Raw genomic sequence first — 16,296 nt, 5'->3', positions numbered from 1 at the left:
AGAACACTCACTCCGGGGACAGTCACAGCATGCTCACACCAGGGACAGTCACAGCACGCTCTCTCCATGGATAGTCACAGCACACTTACTCCGGGGACAGGCACAACACGCGCACTCCACGGACAGTCACAGCACACTCACTCCGGGGACAGTCACAGCACATTCACTCCGGGGAGAGTCACAGCACGCTCACACCAGGGACAGTCACATCACGGTCACTCCGGGGACAGTCACAGCACGCTCACTCCGGGGACAGTCACAGCACGCTCACTCCAGGGACTGTCACAGCACGCTCAGTCCGGAGACAGTCACAGCACGCTCACTCCGGGGACAGTCACAGCACCTTCACTCCGGGGACAATCACAACACACTCACTCCGCGGACAGTCACAGCACGCTCACTCCATGGACAGTCACTGCACGCTCACTCTGGGGACAGCAACAGCACGCTCACTCCGGGGACAGTCACAGCAGGCTCACTCCGGTGATAGTCACAGCACGCTCACTCCGGGGACAGTCACAGCACGCTCACTCCGGGGACAGTCACAGCACGCTCACTCCGGGGACAGTCACAGAACGCTCACTCCGAGGACAGTCACAGCACGCTCACTCCGGGATCAGTCACAGAATGCTGACTCTGCGGTCAGTCAAAGCACGCTTACTCCAGGTAGTCACAGCACGCTCACTTCGGGTACAGTCACAGCACGCTCACTCCGGTGACATTCACAGCACGTTCACTCCGGGAACAGTCACAGCACGCTCACTCCGGGGACAGTCACAGCACGCTCACTCTGGGGACAGTCACAGCACGCTTACTCCGGGTACAGGCACAACACGCTCACTCCACGGACATTCACAGCACACTCACTCCGGGGACAGCCACAGCACATTCACTCCGGGGACAGTCACAGCACGCTCACACCAGGGACAGTCACATCACGCTCACTCCGGGGACAGTCACAGCACGCTCACTCCGGGGACAGTCACAGCAAGATCACTTCGGGGACAGTCACAGCACGCTCACTCCAGGGACAGTCACAGAACGCTCACACCGGGGACAGTCACAGCACGTTCACTCCGGGGACAGTCACAGCACGCTCACTCCGGGTACAGTCACAGCACGCTCACTCCGGGGACCGTCACAGAACGCTCACACCGGGGACAGTCACAGCAAGCTCACTCCGGGGACAATCACAGCACGCTCACTCTGGGGACAGTCACAGCACACTCACTCCGGGGATAGTCACAGCACGCTCACTCCGGGGACAGTCACAGCACGCTCACGCTGGGGACAGTCACAGCACGCTCACTCCGGGGACAGTCACAGCACGCTCACTCCACAGACAGTCACTGCACGTTCGCTCCGGGGACAGTCACAGCACTCTCACTCCGGAGACAATCACAGCACGCTCACTCTGGGGACAGTCACAGCCCGCTCACTCCGGGGATAGTCACAGCACGCTCACTCCGGGGACAGTCACAGCACGCTCACTCCGGGGACAGTCACAGCACGCTCACTCCGGGGACAGTCACAACACGCTCACTCCGTGGACAGTCACAGCACGCCCACTCCGGGGACAGTCACAGCCTGCTCACTCCACGGACAGTCGCAGCACGCTCACTCCGGGGAGAGTCACAGCACGCTCACTCCAGGGACAGTCACAGCACGCTCTCTCCATGGACAGTCACAGCACGCTCACTCTAGGGACTGTCACAGCATGCTCAGTCCGGGGACAGTCACAGCTCGCTCACTCCACGGACATTCACAGCACGCTCACTCCACGGACAGTCACAATACGCTCACTCCGGGGATAGTCACAGCAAGCTCACTCCACGGACAGTCAGAGCACGCTCACTCCGGGTAGAGTCACAGCACGCTCACTCCACGGACAGTCACAGCACGATCAATCCACGGACATTCACAGCACACTCGCTACGGGGACAGTCACAGAATGCTCACTCCGGGGACAGTCGCAGCACGCTCACTCCGGGGACAGTCACAGCACGCTCACTCCAGGGACAATCACAGCATGCTCACTTCCGGGGACAGTCACAGCACGCTCACTCCGGGGACAGTCACAGCACGCTCACTCCGTGGACAGTCGCAGCACGTTCAATCCACGGACATTCACAGCACGCTCACTCCGGGGACAATCACAGAACGCTCACTCCAGGGACAGTCACAGCACGCTCACTCCGGGGACAGTCACAGCATGCTCACTCCGGGGACAGTCACAGCACATTCACTCCGGGGACAGTCACAGCCCGCTCACTCCAGGGACAGTCACAGCACGCTCACTCCGGGGACAGTCACAGAACACTCACTCCGGGGACAGTCACAGCATGCTCACACCGGGGACAGTCACAGCACGCTCTCTCCATGGATAGTCACAGCACACTTACTCCGGGGACAGGCACAACACGCGCACTCCACGGACAGTCACAGCACACACACTCCGGGGACAGTCATAGCACATTCACTCCGGGGACAGTCACAGCACGCTCACACCAGGGACAGTCACATCATGCTCACTCCGGGGACAGTCACAGCACCTTCACTCCGGGGACAATCACAACACACTCACTCCGCGGACAGTCACAGCACGCTCACTCCATGGACAGTCACTGCACGCTCACTCTGGGGACAGCAACAGCACGCTCACTCCGGGGGCAGTCACAGCAGGCTCACTCCGGTGATAGTCACAGCACGCTCACTCCGGGGACAGTCACAGCACGCTCACTCTGGGGACAGTCACAGCACGCTCACTCCGGGGACAGTCACAGAACGCTCACTCCGAGGACAGTGACAGCACGCTCACTCCGGGGTCAGTCACAGAATGCTGACTCTGCGGTCAGTCAAAGCACGCTCACTCCAGGTAGTCACAGCACGCTCACTTCAGGGACATTCACAGCACGCTCACTCCGGTGACATTCACAGCACGTTCACTCCGGGGACAGTCACAGCACGCTCACTCCGGGGACAGTCACAGCACGCTCACTCTGGGGACAGTCACAGCACGCTTACTCCGGGTACAGGCACAACACGCTCACTCCACGGACATTCACAGCACACTCACTCCTGGGACAGTCACAGCACATTCACTCCGGGGACAGTCACAGCACGCTCACACCAGGGACAGTCACATCACGCTCAATCCGGGGACAGTCACAGCACGCTCACTCCGGGGACAGTCACAGCAAGCTCACTCCGGGGACAGTCACAGCACGCTCACTCCGGGGACAGTCACAGCACGCTCACTCCGGGGACAGTCACAGCCTGCTCACTCCACGGACAGCCGCAGCACGCTCACTCCGGGGAGAGTCACAGCACGCTCACTCCAGGGAAAGTCACAGCACGCTCTCTCCATGGACAGTCACAGCACGCTCACTCTAGGGACTGTCACAGCATGCTCAGTCCGGGGACAGTCACAGCTCGCTCACTCCACGGACATTCACAGCACGCTCACTCCATGGACAGTCACAATACGCTCACTCCGGGGATAGTCACAGCACGCTCACTCCATGGACAGTCAGAGCACGCTCACTCCGGGTAGAGTAACAGCACGCTCACTCCACGGACAGTCACAGCACGCTCAATCCACGGACATTCACAGCACGCTCGCTACGGGGACAGTCACAGAACGCTCACTCCGGGGACAGTCGCAGCACGCTCACTCCAGGGACAGTCACAGCACGCTCACTCCGGGGACAGTCACAGCACGTTCACTCCGGGGACAGTCACAGCACGCTCACTCCAGTGACAGTCACAGCACGCTCACTCCGGGGACAGTCACAGCACGTTCACTCCGGGGACAGTCGCAGCACGCTCACTCCGGGGACATTCCCAGCACGCTCACTCCAGGGACAGTCACAGCACGCTCACTCCGGGGACAGTCACAGCACGTTCACTCCGGGGACAGTCACAGCACGTTCACTCCGGGGACAGTCGCAGCACGCTCACTCCGGGGACATTCCCAGCACGCTCATTCTGGGGCAGTCACAGCACGCTCACTCCGGGGACAGTCACAGCACGCTCACTCCGGGGACAGTCACAGCACACTCACTCCGGGGACAATCAGAGGACGCTCACTTCCGGGGACAGTCACAGCACGCTCACTCCGGGGACAGTCACAGCACGCTCACTCCGTGGACAGTCGCAGCACGCTCAATCCACGGACATTCACAGCACGCTCACTCCGGGGACAATCACAGAACGCTCACTCCAGGGACAGTCACAGCCCGCTCACTCCGGGGACAGTCACAGCACGCTCACTCCAGGGACAGTCACAGAACACTCACTCCAGGGACAGTCACAGCATGCTCACACCAGGGACAGTCACAGCACGCTCACTTCCGGGGACAGTCACAGCACGCTCACTCCGGGGACAGTCACAGCACGCTCACTCCGGGGACAGTCACAGCACGCTCACTCCAGGGACAGTCACAGCATGCTCTCTCCATGGAAAGTCACAGCACACTTACTCCGGGGACAGGCACAACACGCGCACTCCACGGACAGTCACAGCACACTCACTCCGGGGACAATCACAGCACATTCACTCCGGGGACAGTCACAGCACGCTCACACCAGGGACAGTCACATCACAGTCACTCCGGGGACAGTCACAGCACGCTCACTCCGGGGACAGTCACAGCACGCTCACACCGGGGATAGTCACAGCATGCTCACTCTGGGGACAGTCACAGCACGCTCACTCCGGAGATAGTCACAGCACGATAACTCCGGGGACAGTCACAGCACGCTCACTCCGGGGACTGTCACAGCACGCTCAGTCCGGGGACAGTCACAGCACGCTCACTCCGGGGACAGTCACAGCAGCTTCACTCCGGGGACAATCACAACACACTCACTCCGCGGACAGTCACAGCACGCTCACTCCATGGACAGTCACTGCACGCTCACTCTGGGGACAGCAACAGCACACTCACTCCGGGGACAGTCACAGCAGCCTCACTCCGGTGATAGTCACAGCACGCTCACTCCGGGGACAGTCACAGCACGCTCACTCCGGGGACAGTCACAGCACGCTCACTCCGGGGACAGTCACAGAACGCTCACTCCAAGGACAGTCACAGCACGCTCACTCCGGGGTCAGTCACAGAATGCTGACTCTGCGGTCAGTCAAATCACGCTTACTCCAGGTAGTCATAGCACGCTTACTTCGGGGACAGTCACAGCACGCTCACTCCGGTGACAATCACAGCACGTTCACTCCGGGACAGTCACAGCACGCTCACTCCGGGGACAGTCACAGCACGCTCACTCTGGGGCAGTCACAGCACGCTTACTCCGGGTACAGGCACAACACGCTCACTCCACGGACCTTCACAGCACACTCACTCCGGGGACAGTCACAGCACATTCACTCCGGGGACAGTCACAGCACGCTCACACCAGGGACAGTCACATCACGCTCACTCCAGGGACAGTCACAGCATGCTCACTCCGGGGACAGTCACAGCAAGATCACTCCGGGGACAGTCACAGCACGCTCACTCCAGGGACAGTCACAGAACGCTCAAACCGGGGACAGTCACAGCACGCTCACTCCGGGGACAGTCACAGCACGCTCACTCCGGGGACAGTCACAGCACGCTCACTCCGGGGACCGTCACAGAACGCTCACACCAGGGACAGTCACAGCAAGCTCACTCCGGGGACAATCACAGCATGCTCACTCTGGGGACAGTCACAGCACACTCACTCCGGGGATAGTCACAGCACGCTCACTCCGGGGACAGTCACAGCACGCTCACTCCGGGGACAGTCACAGCACGCTCATGCTGGGGACAGTCACAGCACGCTCACTCCGGGGACAGTCACAGCACGCTCACTCCGTGGACAGTCACAGTGCGCTCACTCCACAGACAGTCACAGCACGTTCGCTCCGGGGACAGTCACAGCACGTTCACTTCGGGGACAGTCACAGCACGCTCACTCCGGGGACAGTCACAGCACGCTCACTCCGGGGACAGTCACAGCATGCTCACTCCGGGGACATTCACAACACGCTCACTCCGGGAACAGTCACAGCACGCTCACTCCGGGGACAGTCACAGCACGTTCACTCCGGGGACAATCACAGCAAGCTCACTCCGGGGACAATCACAGCACGCTCACTCCGGGGACAGTCACAGCACGCTCACTCCGGGGACTTTCACAACACGCTCACTCCGGGGAGAGTCACAGCACGCTCCCTCCGGGGACAGTCACAGCACGCTCAATCCGGGGACAGTCACAGCACGCTCACTCCGGGGACAGTCACAGCACGCTCACTCTGGAGACAGTCACAGCATGCTCACTCCGGGGACAGTCACAGCACGCTCACTCCGGGGACAGTCACAGCACGCTCACTCCGTGGACAGTCACAGTACGCTCTCTCCACGGACAGTCACAGCACGCTCACTCCGGGGACAGTCACAGAACGCTCACTCCGGACACAGTCACAGCACGCTCAATCCGGGGACAGTCACAGCACGCTCACTCCATGGACAGTCACTGCACGCTCACTCTGGGGACAGCAACAGCACGCTCACTCCGGGGGCAGTCACAGCAGGCTCACTCCGGTGATAGTCACAGCACGCTCACTCCGGGGACAGTCACAGCACGCTCACTCTGGGGACAGTCACAGCACGCTCACTCCGGGGACAGTCACAGAACGCTCACTCCGAGGACAGTGACAGCACGCTCACTCCGGGGTCAGTCACAGAATGCTGACTCTGCGGTCAGTCAAAGCACGCTCACTCCAGGTAGTCACAGCACGCTCACTTCAGGGACATTCACAGCACGCTCACTCCGGTGACATTCACAGCACGTTCACTCCGGGGACAGTCACAGCACGCTCACTCCGGGGACAGTCACAGCACGCTCACTCTGGGGACAGTCACAGCACGCTTACTCCGGGTACAGGCACAACACGCTCACTCCACGGACATTCACAGCACACTCACTCCTGGGACAGTCACAGCACATTCACTCCGGGGACAGTCACAGCACGCTCACACCAGGGACAGTCACATCACGCTCAATCCGGGGACAGTCACAGCACGCTCACTCCGGGGACAGTCACAGCAAGCTCACTCCGGGGACAGTCACAGCACGCTCACTCCGGGGACAGTCACAGCACGCTCACTCCGGGGACAGTCACAGCCTGCTCACTCCACGGACAGCCGCAGCACGCTCACTCCGGGGAGAGTCACAGCACGCTCACTCCAGGGAAAGTCACAGCACGCTCTCTCCATGGACAGTCACAGCACGCTCACTCTAGGGACTGTCACAGCATGCTCAGTCCGGGGACAGTCACAGCTCGCTCACTCCACGGACATTCACAGCACGCTCACTCCATGGACAGTCACAATACGCTCACTCCGGGGATAGTCACAGCACGCTCACTCCATGGACAGTCAGAGCACGCTCACTCCGGGTAGAGTAACAGCACGCTCACTCCACGGACAGTCACAGCACGCTCAATCCACGGACATTCACAGCACGCTCGCTACGGGGACAGTCACAGAACGCTCACTCCGGGGACAGTCGCAGCACGCTCACTCCAGGGACAGTCACAGCACGCTCACTCCGGGGACAGTCACAGCACGTTCACTCCGGGGACAGTCACAGCACGCTCACTCCAGTGACAGTCACAGCACGCTCACTCCGGGGACAGTCACAGCACGTTCACTCCGGGGACAGTCGCAGCACGCTCACTCCGGGGACATTCCCAGCACGCTCACTCCAGGGACAGTCACAGCACGCTCACTCCGGGGACAGTCACAGCACGTTCACTCCGGGGACAGTCACAGCACGTTCACTCCGGGGACAGTCGCAGCACGCTCACTCCGGGGACATTCCCAGCACGCTCATTCTGGGGCAGTCACAGCACGCTCACTCCGGGGACAGTCACAGCACGCTCACTCCGGGGACAGTCACAGCACACTCACTCCGGGGACAATCAGAGGACGCTCACTTCCGGGGACAGTCACAGCACGCTCACTCCGGGGACAGTCACAGCACGCTCACTCCGTGGACAGTCGCAGCACGCTCAATCCACGGACATTCACAGCACGCTCACTCCGGGGACAATCACAGAACGCTCACTCCAGGGACAGTCACAGCCCGCTCACTCCGGGGACAGTCACAGCACGCTCACTCCAGGGACAGTCACAGAACACTCACTCCAGGGACAGTCACAGCATGCTCACACCAGGGACAGTCACAGCACGCTCACTTCCGGGGACAGTCACAGCACGCTCACTCCGGGGACAGTCACAGCACGCTCACTCCGGGGACAGTCACAGCACGCTCACTCCAGGGACAGTCACAGCATGCTCTCTCCATGGAAAGTCACAGCACACTTACTCCGGGGACAGGCACAACACGCGCACTCCACGGACAGTCACAGCACACTCACTCCGGGGACAATCACAGCACATTCACTCCGGGGACAGTCACAGCACGCTCACACCAGGGACAGTCACATCACAGTCACTCCGGGGACAGTCACAGCACGCTCACTCCGGGGACAGTCACAGCACGCTCACACCGGGGATAGTCACAGCATGCTCACTCTGGGGACAGTCACAGCACGCTCACTCCGGAGATAGTCACAGCACGATAACTCCGGGGACAGTCACAGCACGCTCACTCCGGGGACTGTCACAGCACGCTCAGTCCGGGGACAGTCACAGCACGCTCACTCCGGGGACAGTCACAGCAGCTTCACTCCGGGGACAATCACAACACACTCACTCCGCGGACAGTCACAGCACGCTCACTCCATGGACAGTCACTGCACGCTCACTCTGGGGACAGCAACAGCACACTCACTCCGGGGACAGTCACAGCAGCCTCACTCCGGTGATAGTCACAGCACGCTCACTCCGGGGACAGTCACAGCACGCTCACTCCGGGGACAGTCACAGCACGCTCACTCCGGGGACAGTCACAGAACGCTCACTCCAAGGACAGTCACAGCACGCTCACTCCGGGGTCAGTCACAGAATGCTGACTCTGCGGTCAGTCAAATCACGCTTACTCCAGGTAGTCATAGCACGCTTACTTCGGGGACAGTCACAGCACGCTCACTCCGGTGACAATCACAGCACGTTCACTCCGGGACAGTCACAGCACGCTCACTCCGGGGACAGTCACAGCACGCTCACTCTGGGGCAGTCACAGCACGCTTACTCCGGGTACAGGCACAACACGCTCACTCCACGGACCTTCACAGCACACTCACTCCGGGGACAGTCACAGCACATTCACTCCGGGGACAGTCACAGCACGCTCACACCAGGGACAGTCACATCACGCTCACTCCAGGGACAGTCACAGCATGCTCACTCCGGGGACAGTCACAGCAAGATCACTCCGGGGACAGTCACAGCACGCTCACTCCAGGGACAGTCACAGAACGCTCAAACCGGGGACAGTCACAGCACGCTCACTCCGGGGACAGTCACAGTACGCTCACTCCGGGGACAGTCACAGCACGCTCACTCCGGGGACCGTCACAGAACGCTCACACCAGGGACAGTCACAGCAAGCTCACTCCGGGGACAATCACAGCATGCTCACTCTGGGGACAGTCACAGCACACTCACTCCGGGGATAGTCACAGCACGCTCACTCCGGGGACAGTCACAGCACGCTCACTCCGGGGACAGTCACAGCACGCTCATGCTGGGGACAGTCACAGCACGCTCACTCCGGGGACAGTCACAGCACGCTCACTCCGTGGACAGTCACAGTGCGCTCACTCCACAGACAGTCACAGCACGTTCGCTCCGGGGACAGTCACAGCACGTTCACTTCGGGGACAGTCACAGCACGCTCACTCCGGGGACAGTCACAGCACGCTCACTCCGGGGACAGTCACAGCATGCTCACTCCGGGGACATTCACAACACGCTCACTCCGGGAACAGTCACAGCACGCTCACTCCGGGGACAGTCACAGCACGTTCACTCCGGGGACAATCACAGCAAGCTCACTCCGGGGACAATCACAGCACGCTCACTCCGGGGACAGTCACAGCACGCTCACTCCGGGGACTTTCACAACACGCTCACTCCGGGGAGAGTCACAGCACGCTCCCTCCGGGGACAGTCACAGCACGCTCAATCCGGGGACAGTCACAGCACGCTCACTCCGGGGACAGTCACAGCACGCTCACTCTGGAGACAGTCACAGCATGCTCACTCCGGGGACAGTCACAGCACGCTCACTCCGGGGACAGTCACAGCACGCTCACTCCGTGGACAGTCACAGTACGCTCTCTCCACGGACAGTCACAGCACGCTCACTCCGGGGACAGTCACAGAACGCTCACTCCGGACACAGTCACAGCACGCTCAATCCGGGGACAGTCACAGCACATTCACTCCGGGGACAGTCACAGATCGTTCACTCTGGGGACAGTCACAGCACGCTCACTCCGGGGACAGTCACAGCAAGCTCACTCCGGGGACAGTCTCAGAACGCTCAGTCCGGAGACAGTCACAGCACGCTCACTCCGGGGATAGTCACAGCACGCTCACTCTGGGGACAGTCACAGCACGCTCACTCCGGGGACAGTCACAGCACGCTCACTCCGTGGACAGTCACAGTACGCTCACTCCACAGACAGTCACAGCACGTTCGCTCCGGGGACAGTCTCAGCATGCTCACTCCAGGGACAGTCACAGCACGCTCTCTCCGGGGACAGTCACAGCACGCTCACTCCTGGGACAGTCCCAGCACGCTCACTCGGGGGACAGTCACAGCACGCTCACTCCCGGGACAGTCACAGCACGCTCACTCCGGGGACAGTCACAGCACGCTCACTATGGGGACAGTCACAGCACGCTCACTCCGGGGACAGTCACAGTGTGGTAAACCACTGTATTGTATATTGCCACCTCTGGGTGGCGCTGTGTATGGAGGCATGCCTCAGCTGACTCCACCCACCACTGTGTGGGTTTCGTTCAGACTTGTTCAGTCACTCACGAAGAAGCATGGTCTCTTCTTAGCTAATAAAAGCCTTATTCATCTCTTCTTTCGACTCATCATCTCTTCTTCGACTCATCACCTTTTATGAAGTAATTGATAAGCGTATCAATTTTATTAGCTAAAAGTTAAATGGCGACACCTGAGGAGCAACAACAGCAACGGATACAGCAGACATTGCTGAGAGCCCTCAGACCACCACGCCTGGACCTCGACCCTCAAGATGTGGGTGCATCAGCCAAGTTTGAACACTGGCTGAGCTGCTTTGAATCCTTCCTCGCAATCTCACAGGTTACAGAGGAGGATCACAAACTGAAAATTTTGACCGCCCAGGTGAGCCATCAAGTATATATGCTAATCCGGGACTCTAATACGTACGTGGCGGCCCTCGAGCTACTAAAAGGGCAATATACGCGCCCAGTGAACACAATTTACGCCCGACACCTCTTGGGATCCCGCAGGCAGCAACCGGGAGAATCGGTAGGGGCATTTGCACGGGCGCTACTGGCACTCTGCAGAGACTGCGATTGTAAAGCGGTAACGGCTGTGGAGCACGCGCAGGGACTCGCCTGTGATGCCTTCGTCAGGGGCCTCCAGTCAGACCACACCCGGCAGAGACTGCTAGAAAGCAAGGAACCTGACCTGAAGACGGCCATTGCCCTTGCGCTCTCGTTAGAGGAGGCCCACCGAAACCTCGAGGCATACCCCCGTAACGGCGCCGAGACATGGCAATCGAAACCGTGGGACACGGGACCGCCGCCCCCGGCACCAACCGCTGCAGCGACCCAACCGAGACAGCAGCCTCCGGTAAGAACTGCTGCGATGCCCAGTAACCAGGCCCAAAAATGCTATTTCTGTGGCCAGTTAAAACATCCCAGAGCGCACTGCCCAGCTAAGACAGCTACCTGCTCGGGCTGCGGGAAGAAAGGCCATTACGCTAACGCCTGCAAGGGGAAGCCAGCCAGCAGCGCAGCGTGCGGGCCGTGGGAGCAGCCATCTTATCCGCCATTTTGTGTACCCCCGGCCGCATGGCATCCGCCGCCATCGTATCCAACGCACTCAACCGCCATTTCGTCACCGGAACCGACCACCGTCTCAGCGGATGACTATAGTGACTCACTAAGCCACATACTGGCCTCCGTGACGCTGGATCAAGCCCTCCCTCACCATCTATCCAGCTCCATGATGGATATCGCGGTAAACGGCCGCGCCACCAGTTGCCTGATCGACAGCGGGAGCACAGAGAGTTTCGTCCACCCCGACACGATACGTAGCCACTCCCTCACGATTCTGCCAACGCACGATCGCATTTCTATTGCGTCCAAGTCCCAGTCAATGGACATCAGCGGCTACTGTGTGGTGACCCTGTCAGTAAGGGGCACTGAATATAAAAAATTTAAACTGCTAGTCCTGCCCCGTCTTTGCGCTGCCGTCCTGCTAGGGTTGGATTTTCAGTGCCACCTTAAGAGTGTCACACTAGCATACGGTGGACCCCTCCCCCCACTCACAGTCTGCAACCAACAACTTTTAAATCGCCCGCTGCAAACCACCTGCAGCCTTTCCACATTAAAAGTCCCCCCCCCTCCCCTGTTCGCTAACCTCACCCGCGACTGTAAACCCATCGCTACCAAAAGCAGGCGGTACAGTGCCGGGGACAGAGCTTTTATCAGCTCTGAGGTGGAGCGGCTCTTGAAGGAGGGCATTATCGAAGGTAGCACTAGCCCCTGGCGAGCCCAGGTTGTAGTCGTTAAAACCACTGCAAAACGCCGCATGGTAATCGACTACAGCCAAACCATAAACCGGTACACCCAGCTGGACGCGTACCCCCTCCCTCGCATATCTGATATGGTCAATGAGATTGCGCAATACAAAGTATTCTCCACCATCGACCTTAAGTCAGCGTACCACCAGCTGCCCATCCGCCATGAGGACCGCCAGTATACTGCCTTCGAGGCAAACGGCCGCCTCTACCACTTCCTTAGGGTCCCCTTCGGCGTCACCAACGGGGTTTTGGTCTTCCAAAGGGAGATGGACCGAATGGTTGACCAGAACGCGCTGCGGGCAACCTTCCCCTATTTGGATAACGTCACCATCTGCGGCCACGACCAGCAGGACCACGACGTTAATCTAGCAAATTTCCTCCGTACGGCCCAACGGCTGAACCTAACGTACAATAAGGAAAAATGTATGTTTCACACCAAGCGCCTGGCCATCCTCGGCTGCGTGGTGGAGAACGGAGTCATCGGGCCCGACCCCGACAGAATGCGCCCCCTAATGGAGCTACCCCTTCCCCACTGCCAAAAAGCACTGAAGAGATGCCTGGGGTTTTTCTCCTACTACGCCCAGTGGGTGCCCCTCTATGCAGACAAAGCCAGGCCCCTCATCAAAGCCACCTCCTTCCCCCTGACACCAGAGGCGTGTGCAGCCTTCACTCTTATCAAGAACGATATCGCGAAGGCCGCAATGCACGCGGTGGATGAGTCCATCCCCTTCCAAGTGGAGAGCGATGCCTCCGACTTCGCCCTAGCCGCGACCCTTAACCAGGCGGGCAGACCCGTGGCCTTTTTCTCAAGGACCCTCCAGGGCCCCGAGACGAGACACTCCTCCGTCGAAAAGGAGGCCCAGGCTATTGTAGAAGCGGTGCGTCACTGGAGGCATTACCTGGCCGGGAAACGATTTACCCTGCTCACTGACCAGCGTTCAGTAGCTTTTATGTTTAATAATAAGCAGAGGGGTAAAATCAAGAACGACAAGATCTTGAGGTGGAGAATCGAACTCTCCACCTACAATTATGATATCTTGTATCGGCCAGGGAAACTCAATGAGCCCCCAGATGCCCTATCACGTGGTACATGCGCCAACGCGCAGAGTGATAGGCTGCAGTCCCTCCACAATGACCTCTGCCACCCGGGGGTCACCAGGTTTTTCCATTTTATCAAATCCCGTAACCTGCCCTACTCCATCGAGGAGGTCAGGACCATGACCAAGAGCTGCCAAATCTGCGCCGAGTGCAAACCGCACTTCTATAGGCCGGACAGAGCAAGCCTGATCAAGGCCACCCGCCCCTTCGAACGCCTGAGCGTCGATTTTAAAGGGCCCCTCCCCTCCGCTGACCGCAATGTGTACTTCCTCAACATAGTTGATGAGTACTCCCGTTTCCCCTTTGCCATCCCTTGCCCAGACATGACCAGTACCACGGTCATCAAGTGTCTGAATGACATCTTCGCTCTGTTCGGGTTCCCCAGCTATATACATAGCGACAGGGGCTCATCGTTCATGAGCGACGAACTTCGGCAGTACCTGCTAACAAGAGGTATCGCCACGAGCAGGACCACCAGTTACAACCCCCGGGGGAACGGCCAGGTGGAAAGGGAGAACGCGACGGTTTGGAAGGCAGTCCTCTTAGCACTAAAATCTAAGGGCCTTCCGACCTCCCGCTGGCAGGAGGTCCTCCCTGCAGCGCTCCACTCCATTCGGTCACTGCTTTGTACTGCCACTAATGCGACCCCTCATGAGAAAATGTTCGTTTTCCCCCGGAAGTCTACATCGGGAACCTCGCTACCGGCATGGTTGACTTCTCCTGGGCCCGTCCTACTGCGGAGGCACGTGAGGACGCATAAAACGGACCCCCTGGTCGAGCGGGTGCACCTCCTACACGCCAACCCCCAGTATGCCTGGGTGACATACCCAGACGGGCGGGAGGACACGGTCTCCATACGAGATCTCGCACCCTCGGGTACCCCTGAATTACCACCGTTATCCCCCTTACCACCGTTATCCCCCTTACCACTGTTATCCCCCACCACCCCTCCCAACCCAACCCCTGCAGACGGCATGCCGAAGCCCCAGGAATCTTCGCCAACCACCCAGACACCAGACCCGACGTCGGATGCTGCAACACCACCGCTGCCACCACGACGATCAGGACGTCAGACAAGGCCTCCTGATAGACTTAACTTGTAGTACCCTTCACCCTGCCGGACTTCACATTAAACAAGGGGTGAATGTGGTAAACCACTGTATTGTATATTGCCACCTCTGGGTGGCGCTGTGTATGGAGGCATGCCTCAGCTGACTCCACCCACCACTGTGTGGGTTTCGTTCAGACTTGTTCAGTCACTCACGAAGAAGCATGGTCTCTTCTTAGCTAATAAAAGCCTTATTCATCTCTTCTTTCGACTCATCATCTCTTCTTCGACTCATCACCTTTTATGAAGTAATTGATAAGCGTATCACACAGCATGCTCACTCCGGGGATAGTCACAGCACGCTCACTCCGGGGACAGTCACAGCACGCTCACTCCGGGGACAGTCACAGCACGCTCACTCCGTGGACAGTCACAGTACGCTCACTCCACGCACAGTCACAGCACGCTCAATCCACGGACATTCACAGCACGCTCGCCCCGGGGACAGTCACAGAACGCTCACTCCGGAGACAGTCACAGCACGCTCACTCTGGGGACAGTCACAGCAAACTCACTCGACGGACATTCACAGCACATTCACTCCGGGGACAATCACAACACACTCACTCCGGGGCCAGTCACAGCACGCTCACTCCGTGGACAGTCACTGCATGCTCACTCCGTGGACAGTCACAGCATGCTCACTCCACGGACAGTCACAGCACGCTCACTCCGGGGACAGTCACAGCACGTTCACTCCGGGGACAGTCACAGCACGCTCACTCCGGGGACTGTCACAGCACGCTCAATCCGGGGACAGTCACAGCACGCTCACTCCGGGGACAGTCACAGAACGCTCCCTCCGGGGACAGTCACAGCACACTCACTCCGGAGACAGTCACAGCACGTTCACTCCGGGGCCAGTCACAGGAAGCTCACTCCGGGGACATTCACAGCACGCTCACTCCGGGGACAGTGACAGCGCACTCACTCCAGGGACAGTCACAGCACGCTCACTCCAGGGACAGTCACAGCACGCTCACTCCGGGGACAGTCACAGCACGTTCACTCCGGGGACAGTCACAGCATGCTCACTCCGGGGCTAGTCACAGTACGCTCACTCCGGGGTCAGTCACAGCACGCTCAGTCCGGGGACAGCCACAGCACGCTCAGTCCACGGACAGTCACAGCACGTTCACGCCACTAACAGTCACAGCACACTCACTCCACGGACAGTCACAGCACGCTCACTCGACGGACAGTCACAGCACCTCCACTCCGGGGACAATCCCAACACACTCACTCCGGGGACAGCAACAGCACGCTCACTCCGGAGACAGTCACAGAATGCTCACTCCACGGAGAGTCACAACACACTCAATCC

This window comes from Somniosus microcephalus, chromosome 1 (assembly GCF_052327205.1).
Source record: "Somniosus microcephalus isolate GS21.2 chromosome 1, FLI_Smic_1.0, whole genome shotgun sequence".
Classification (NCBI taxonomy): domain Eukaryota; kingdom Metazoa; phylum Chordata; class Chondrichthyes; order Squaliformes; family Somniosidae; genus Somniosus; species Somniosus microcephalus.
This window is presented reverse-complemented; position numbering follows the sequence as displayed.